A 9,588-nucleotide genomic window follows, 5' to 3' on the forward strand; every position below is an offset into this window, starting at 1 on the left:
TCGGCAGGGAGTCTGCTTCTGCCTCTGACCCTCCCCCCTCTCATGTGCTCTCTCTCTCTCATTCGCTCTGTCTCAAATAAATAAATAAATAAAATCTTAAAAAAAAAAAAAGAAGACAGATGGGAGGAGGACTGGAGGGAGGAGCTTGGCAGGTGGGTGGGACATAATATTAGCATGGTGAACTATGTTGTTAATAACCTCGATGCTGTCAGGCAGTGGGGAGCAAGGGAAGGATTGAAAGCAGGAAAACGACATGATTGGGCTTCTATTTTTGGAACATAACGCTAGCAACAATGGCGTGAAGGCTTTAGGGGGGTCAACAGGAGGCAGAAAGCCCTGTTAGCTGGGCACTATAGTCACCCAAGGCAGGGAAGATTGGGACTTGAGGGGGAAGAGTAGCAGGAGGAGTGGGCCTGGTTGACCTGGGCCGTGTACAAATGCCTGAAATAGAAAAAGAATATTCAAAGATAGCTTGGCCCTGGGGGTGTGAGAAGCAGTGAAGGGTCAGAGATGACTTCCTGGAGCAGGGAGGTAGCTGGGTGCACCCAGTGAGAGCATGGAGCCAGGAGGGAGGGTTAGGCGATGTGGAGGGCCTGGGAAGGAGGGGTTCCTTCTTGGACCACGAGTGAGGTGGAGCTGGCCAGCACACGGAGCTAGAGTTCAGGACATCATCACTATACACAAGGTTCCTAAAACCAGCAGTGGGAGTGAGATCACCCAGGAGGAGCCACAAGGGAGGCAAGAAGGGCATTGATGAGGCTGCTGAAGGAAAAGGAATCCATGAAGGGGACCAATAAGGGCAAGCATGAAAGCCATGGTGACATCAACAAAAACAGCTTCAGTATGGGACTGGGGGTTGATGCCAAACTGCAGGAGGTTGAGGTTAGGGGGAGGTGGGAAAATGAGCATTACTGACGCTTTTGACATTCAGATGAGAGTGTTAGGAACTGTAAAGGGCTTGGGATCTCATCCTACTTACATTCTAACGTGTTAGCCTGCCAGGTTCCTAGATGTTGGCAGAAGACAAGCATGGTCAGAAACAAAGGAGTTTGGTATTCCTGGCACAGCAGACAGCATGAGGTTCATGTTTCTGTTGGCTCCCCTTGTGCCCAAATCCCAGGGGGTAATGGAGAGATGGGCCCTGATTTTACATATAATGGGTTTGTGTCACAGGTGAATGACCCTACTAAGCTTAGTAAATCTTAATCTTTTAGTGGGGCTACTAGCAAACATGTTCAACCTTTGCCCCAGAGGGAGGACAATATCTTCATCATCCTAGACAGAAAGCAAGTCTTCTCTGACCTGGAGGGAAACTCTATCTTCCAGGGATGTTTGCTGTACACACTTCGTTGGAAGAAATGGTCCAGAATAAAAGCCTTTACAAGACATCCAGAAATGCCAGGGAGAATTGCTCTTGTTAGGGTAAAGGAGCAATTGGTCAGGTGACTAGTAAGAGGTAGGGCTGGGATTTGGACCTGGCTCTGTCTGATCCTGAAATGGATGCCATGCTTTATGTTTCCACAAGTAAAGTATCTAGAGATGTGGATTTAGGTGCAGATGAGTGAGCAAGCCCACCTCTCCAAACCTTGGTTTTCTCCTCTTTACATAGAATCCCATTCCACTGCCTACCTCAAAGATTAGTAATGTCTGCTATGTAAATGTCACCTTTGTCATTGAGTGGGGACAATAATAGCTACCTTCCAGGATTGTTGTCAAACTGGAAAGATATATGCACAGTACCTAGACCAATGTACTGTCAATAAGCAGTAATAAAATAGTTATCATTCATTTTGATAAACCTCATCTTAGAGGCGTGGTCAAAATCAAGAAGAAAACAGCTATAGTGTCTGTAAGTTTTAAGGGGAAGCCCCACAAATGTTCCACCTTTGATTAAGGAAGGTCATGGAAGGAGAGGGCATGGGAAGGGGAGCCTGAAATAGGACACTGATTTCTAGCCAGCCACTTCAGCAGAACTGACTTGGCAAACAGTGGGCACACCACTGAACGGCCAGATATCTCTCCCCTCTCATCTTTAAGTGCCTTGGACATTTCAGAAGATGGGTTTCAAACAGGTTAAGTGCTGATTTCCTTCAGGTTGGGAGTCCTAGCCTGCCAAAGATCAAAGGTGTTAAATCCAAGTTTATTATGGTACCCACTAAAGACAGGAGCCCAGGTTGGGAACATGCACCTGCCCCTTGTGGGTGAGGTAGTGGACATGGTGGTGAGGAAGGTGGGCTTAAGAATCATACAGACTACTCGTTCAAATGCCAGCTCAGCCAGGCTATATGAGTTGAGACAAGTTTCTTAGCTCCTCTGAGCCTCAACTTCCTCAAGAGAGGAGGCCACAATATGGACTTATTTTGCCTTGCACAGGCCTTTAGAGATGATAATTTGTTAAGTACCCCGTTCCATCCTTTAATATCCTAGCTCGCTGGCAGTCTGGGGAACTATGCCAAATTACCACGTACTTGGTGGCTTAAACAACAAACATTTCTCACAGTTATGGAGGCTGGGAGGTCCAAGATCAGGGTGTTGGCAGACCTGGTGTTTGGTGGAGGACCCCTCTTCCAGGTTGCAGATAGCCAGCCCCTTGTATCCTCATAGCAGAGAGAGAGCAAAAGAGCACAAGTTCTCTCCTGTCTGTTCTTATAAGGACATGAATCCCATCCTGAGGGCTCCATCCTCATGACCTACCTACCTCCCAAAGGCCCCATCTCCAAACACCATCACATCGGGGGTTAAGATTTCAACATTTGAGTTGGAGGAGACACAAACATTCAGTCCATAGCACTCACTTAATTTGGACAGAAAACCCTCCAAGAATGTAGACATTATATCTCCATTTAAATTCATTTTTCTCAGCCCCCACCAGCCACCTCAGCTCTATGCACTTGTGTTGTTCCCTTTCTTCTCAATATAATCCTATTCACGGAACAGAGATGATTCAATCTAAAGCTCTAAATCAAGAGTTGGTAAACTATGATCTGTGGACCAGATCTACTCACTGGCTGTTTTTGTAAATAAAGTTTTATTGGAACACAGCTATGTTTACTTGTTTACATGTTGTCTATACTACCTGTCGTGCAACAATATCAGAATCGAGTAGTTTTCACAGAGACTGTATGACTCACAAAGCTGAAATATTTACTCTTAGACTCTTTGCAGAACAAGTTTGCCAGTCCCTGTCCTAATTACTGAAAATAGCTTGTGCCCAGTTATCGATTTATTGCCTTGCCCCTCCAGATTCACTCTTCTGCTCTGGGAATAGTGGACCATACGCATTTTCTACCGGACAGTAAGCACAATGCTAAGGTTTGCCAGTAGAGGGAGCTGGAGGGACATTGCAGGAGAAAGGGGCTTCTCTTCGTGGTTCCTTTTTTTTTTTTTTTTTTTTTAAGATTTTATTTATTTTTCAGAGAGAGAGAGAGAGAGCACGAGCAGGGGGAGCAGCAAGCAGAGGGAGAAGCAGGCTCCCTGCCGAGCAAGGAGCCCGATGTGGGACTCGATCCCAAGACCCTGAGATCATGGCCTGAGCAGAAGGCAGACGCTTAACTGACTGAGCCACCCAGGTGTCCCTTCCTGGTTCCTTTGTGCTGTGTTTTGTGCTTTTACTTGTACCTGCTGCCTGATGAGTGGTGCGGGTATGCGGGACCATCCTGCGGCACCCTGTTCCAGCTGCATGCCCAGAACAGTAACTGGCTTGCAGCCAGAGCTCAGGCCTGGGGCGTGCCTTCCCCGGCCTTCCTGAGGCAACACACAACATCAACCTTGAGCCCCAAGTGGTGCTCTGACTCCTTCTCTCCAGCCTCAGTCCACCTTTGAAGATCATTTCCTGCTTGCATGGCATCTTTGGAGCGGCTCCGCCCCAGACTTCTCTGCCATCCCTGGGCTGCAATCACACCTTGCCCAATGAGCTCTGAATCCCAACTGCGAGGCAAGGGGTCCCCTTCCAATTGTCCTTCCTGAGTACTCTAACTCAGCTTTAGGGAACCCTTGAGAGTTCTCTTTATGGAAAGGGAAAGGGTCTAAAGAGCTGTATTTACTCTCCTTTTATAGCTTAATGCCTCCTTATACCAGCTTCCTCTGCTTAAATTACTGTGTGGTTTCTGTCTGCTGATTAGACCCAGAGTAATACGCAGTATAAAATGTAACCATTCCCAATTCTTGAGACTAAAGCCTTAAGAAGAAGTTTAGGATGCAAACCAGCAGGTAAAAGTTAATATTTGTTTAAAATAAAGTGTTTATTTTGTACTTTGTTAGAGTAATATATGTCTATCACAGTAGGAGATGAGAAAATACAGGGGAGAAAAAGAAGGAAAAAAAAATCACCTGTAGAAAAAGAATCGCCCAAAAGACCACCAGCTTGGTTACAACTTGGTGTGTAGGTGGTAGGGACTTGTATGCTGCAGGAGGACAGGTCCCTGTCTGTTTCTGCTCACAACTAATTAGGGCCTGGCCCATAGCAGGCCCTCCTACTGAATGCATCAACATCTTGTTGGGAATGGGGTCTCACTGGTGCTACTTTGTTCACCATATATACAAGGTAAGTGGCCTTGTCAGGATATTTTGAGCCGTTGAGCCACTTTGATGAGTCATCGGAGTTAAGTATGGTGAGCAGGTGATGCTCATGTCTGAGAACTGTCCCATGGGATAGTGTCCTAGACTGTGGAGGTGCATCAGCAAGAGAATCTAGAGGGAATCAGTTAATCTGATGGGGTTTTCTCTCACTTCTAGAAGGGCCACACCTCATTCCAACCATCGCCCCCCCATGACACTGGAGAAGTGTCCTTGTTCCTGAGTGTGACCATGCAGGGGGGCATTGCCCCGAGGGCATTTTGTCTATGAACAAAATGGGTCTGCTCAAAAGAGTGGGCCATTGTTCAGGAGCTAGCCTTGTTTCCAGTCTCTCTGCCTCTCCCCTGGGCTGTCAGTTTCTGGCATGAAGCCACGTCTGTGATCAGCTCTTTAGACCCTTTCTATTTCAAAGGGGCTACCCTGCACTGGGGGCGCTGCCCCACGGGCAGAAGTCACAGCTTCTGTCCCCCAGGCCTCTCCCCATGCTCCCTGCCACACACACACACACACACACACACAGACACACACACACACACTTACATATTCCTTGTTTTAAATGAACAATCCTAATTTCAAACGTTGTGCACCATTACTCTCTTACGTTCTTAAACCGTCATCCTGATATTTATATTCAGAGATTCGGAGATGAGTCATATTCCATTACCGGAGATGGTGGCCCCTTTTTGCATGTTTGTCTTGCCATCGGGCTCAGTTTAACCCATCCAAATGTGTCCATCAATCACACAAGAACAACAGCATCAGAGGCGCTGAAAACGTCTTGTTACAAAGCACCCAGCCCCAGCAGGGCTAGGAAGCCCAGGGATACCAAGAAGGGTGAGACAGAACCCCTGCCCTGTGTGCCAGTTCAAGCAACAATACCCAAACATTCCAGAAGTTCCATAATAATAGGGTTCAACCAGTAACAAGAGTTGGCAAACATCATAAAAGAAGCAAACACAGGGCAGAATGTCGTTAATGCATTACTAATTCCTGTACAATGTTAGGTGAGTTCTTCAACCTCTCCGAGTCTGATTCCCTTTCTGGATTGGTTTAGTTTGCTAGGGCTGCTGTAACAGGATCTCACCGACCGGCGGCTTACACAGCAGGAATTTGTGGTCTGGCGGGTCTGGAGGCTGAAGTGCAAAATCAGGTTGTCAGCAGGCTTGGTCCCTTCTGACATTTCTCTCTTTGGGACATCTTTCTGTGACCCAGTCTCCTCCTCTTATGAGGACACCAACCCTCCCTGACGACCCCACTTTAACCTCTTCCGAGGTCCCATCCCTAGTCACATTTGGAGGTACTGGGGGTTAGGACTGCAACGTCTGAGCTTTGAGGGGGCACAATTCAGCCCATAGTATTGAAGTGGAGACAAGGCTTCCTGACTATCTTCAGTCATTCAAATATTGATTGAGTGCCTATTGTTTGCCAGGCCTGGGACCTGTGGCGCAGAGATGATTATGAATCAGTTACACCAGGGCTGGGAAGGAGAAGGGCTGCTGGGAGAGCATCTAATCAGGCCCGAGACTGCCATGGCCTGAACTAAGGCAGCCACAGTGAGGACAGGGAGAATAGAAAAATGTTAAAGATGGGGCCTGGGTGGCTCAGTCGGTTAAACGACTGCCTTCAGCGCAGGTCATGATCTCAGGGTCCTGGGATTGAGCCCCACATCAGGCTCCCTGCTCAGCAGGGAGCCTGCTTCTCCCTCTCCCTCTGCCCCCCCCGCCCCACTCGTGCTTTTTCTCTCTCAAATAAATAAAAAATCTTAAAATTTTTAGAAAAATGTTAAAGATATTTATGAGAAGGTATCAACAAAATTGGTGCATAATTAGGTGTGGGTCAAAATTCGTAGGTTTCTGGCTTGGACAACTGGATGTTGGGGGAGGATTGTAGCATTTGCTGAGTTGGGAAATAGAGGAGTAAGAGGAACAAGTTTTGGCAAAGATGATGAGTTCCACTTTAGACCTGTTTTTAAAATATATTTTAATTTATTTTTCATCATGGTAAGTGCAGTTTAATCCCCATCCCTATTTCCCCCATCTCCCGTCCACCTCCCCTTGGTGACTGTCAGTTTGTTAAGAGTCTGTTTCTTGGTTTATCTCTCTCTCTCTCCCTTTTTCTACTTTGCTCATTTGTTTTGTTTCTTAAATTCCACAAGTGAGTAAAATCATGTGGTATTTGTCTTTCTCTGACTGACTTATTTTACTTAGCATAATACTCTCTAGCTCCATCCATGTCATTACAAGTGGTAAGATTTCATTTTTTATGGCTGAGTAATATTCCGTGGTGTATATATACCACCTCTTCTTGATCCATTCAGCTATTGACACACACTTGGGTTGCTTCCATATCTTGGCTATTGTAAATAATGCTCCTATACACATAGGGGTGCAAGTATCTCTTTGAATTAGTGTTTTGATTGCCTTGGGTAAATACCAAGTAGTGTGATCACTGGATCGTAGGGTAGTTCTATTTTTAACTTTTTGAGGAACCTCCATACTGTTTTCCACAGTGGCTGCACCAATTTGCATTTCTTCCACCAGTGTAAGAGAGCTCCTTTTTCTCCACATCCTCGCCAATACATGTTGTTTCTTGTGCTTCCCTTTGGACCGGTTTAATGGCCATATCCATCAGGTGTGAAACCCAGTGGTTGAGATCATGAGCTTCTGAGTCTACAAACCTGGGTCCAAATCCCAGCTTGTCCATTTCCTGGCTGTGTGATCCAGGAGAGTAACTCAACCTCTCTGAATTGCCATTTGTTCACTATAAAATGGGTATTGTAATATCTCCTTTATAAGGTTGTTGCTGAGGAGGGCCTGGCTGGCTCAGTTGGGGGAGCATGTGACTCTTGATCTCGGGGTCATGAGTTCGAGCCCCACATTGGGCGTGGGGCCTATATAAAATAAAATAAAATAAGGCTGCTGCTGAGACTTAAATGAGATGAAATCTGTTCAGCACCTAGCACAGTGTACCTGTGTACCTGGTGCAAAGTAAACACTCAGTAAGTAGCAGGTTATTATTACCGTTCCTAAATTTGGATGAAAGGATGAGCAAATCCAAGCTTTCTTTTGGTTGATTTCCTTTGCATCTATAGATTATGTCTCTAACTTGGATTTCAGTTCCCCTGCTCCTTTTGGAAACATTGCCCTTTACTTATTTTGCCTCTTGTTCCTGCAGATGAGAGGATTTCCCTGATACTCTGAGAGAGCAGGGTAGAGGCAGGATTGTTTTGTTTACCCAAGGCAGATTTGAGAAGGGACCTCAATGATCACTTCACCGTCTGACCTCCAGGTGGCGCCACTCATCCGCTTATATCATGGCTCTGGCGCTAATCCTCAGAAGTGAGGAACCAGGCCTGAAAACACCAAACCAAGTCTCTAAAACCCAGAGGAGTGCGGAGTGCCCTTGAAGGACAATTTCACAAGGCAACTTGAAGACGATGCCTTCCTCATTTGGGCTATAGGAACTGACTTGTACCCACACTTCTCTAGGCAGGCCGTAGTGTTTTATGCTTCCACGTCTCTGCAAGTACTATTTGCGGTACTTTTTCCATGCTACTTTGCCACACGAACTCCCGCTTGCCTCACGAATCAGCTCAGATGTCCCCTCCTCAGTGAAGCTTTCCCTGATTAGACCTTCATTCTGGGTTGGGCACCTCACCACTGTGCTTTCACCACCACCACCCCCCGCCCCGAGCATTGCGTTTGGATGGATCTACAATATATATATTTTTAACACTTGATTATAGCAAACTTCAAATATTAAAAAATAGAATAAGTGATCCAATAACATCAGTCTTGCTGGACTGGAATTTCTGATTTTCTTATGTGGTTCACCCACTGGACGGTGACCTCTTGGAGAGGATCTATATTTTATGGCATTTGTCCCCAGCTCCTGTGCCTGACATAAATAATAAAGATTTGAGGAATAAGTGGAAGCTTAGTTGGTCCCGTTTCTCTATTCTACCTCCCCCTTTTTCTTTTTTGGAGGCTCTTCCAGCCTTGCTTTTGGTCTTCGAGGTGAGCAAGGAGGCCACAGGACTCACTGTGGCCTGCTGTGACAGCTTCCTACACCACGTGACCAAATTTCAACTCTGTTTTTTTTATGAACATGACAAATTAGTTAATGTCTCTGAGCCTCAGTTGCATTATTTGTAAAAAAAACAAAAAAAAACAACAACAACAAAAAACCAGGAAGAAAGAAAGAAAAGAAATCGTGCTTGCTTTGCCGAGCTGTTGTGAGAATCAGATAAGATACCCAATAGCTTGGCACATAGTAGGTATGTCATAAATGCTACTCTCCTTTCCTGTGGGTTTTATGTTGACTCCAGGGAAATGACTTCATCCTTGGGGAAGAATGGCTGTTATTCATTATGCAGCTGGAACAATGACAACGCGGGTCTTTGGGAAACACCGGCTTCCCCTGCCTGGCACGGGAAGTGGAATGTCAGCCTCCCTGCAGAGCCAGTCCCTCTGTATCTGACAAGGGAGGCCAGACTGGCCAATGCAACAAGAGGAGGGACAGCAGGGGCCCTGCACTGTGCCCTCCCTGTTCTATTTGTCTTTTCTTCCTCCTCTATTCATTCATCCAATGCCCAATGTTCTTGAGTGCCTTTTGGGTGCAGGCCCAGGACTAGGTGCTCGGGGGTGTAGTGAACAGACACGCTTGACCATGCCCTCACAGAACCTGAGGTGTCTGTGGATGGGGTGGAGGAAGAGTGCACTTTGCAACGAGGGATAAGGGCGACGAATTAAAAGTGTGGACTAGGAGAGGGAATGACAAGGGGATCTAACCTCGTCTGGGAAATAGGAGGGCTTTCTTGGGGGGAAGTGACATTGCAGCCAAGATATTAGCCAGGCCAAGCATGTGGGGAGAACAGAACCCTCCCACCCTCCCACCCTGGGCCACCTCTCCCCATCCACGTGTGCACCCCACCCAGAGCTCCCTGTCTCAAAGCTCTGCTCGGCATCTCCCCCAAGCCTCCTAGTCTGGAATCTCCTTCTCGCCAAGGAAGTC

This window comes from Mirounga angustirostris, unplaced genomic scaffold (assembly GCF_029215605.1).
Source record: "Mirounga angustirostris isolate CCGP_5_RB_7025 unplaced genomic scaffold, mMirAng1.0.hap1 SCAF_9, whole genome shotgun sequence".
In the NCBI taxonomy this organism is placed as follows: Eukaryota; Metazoa; Chordata; class Mammalia; order Carnivora; family Phocidae; genus Mirounga; species Mirounga angustirostris.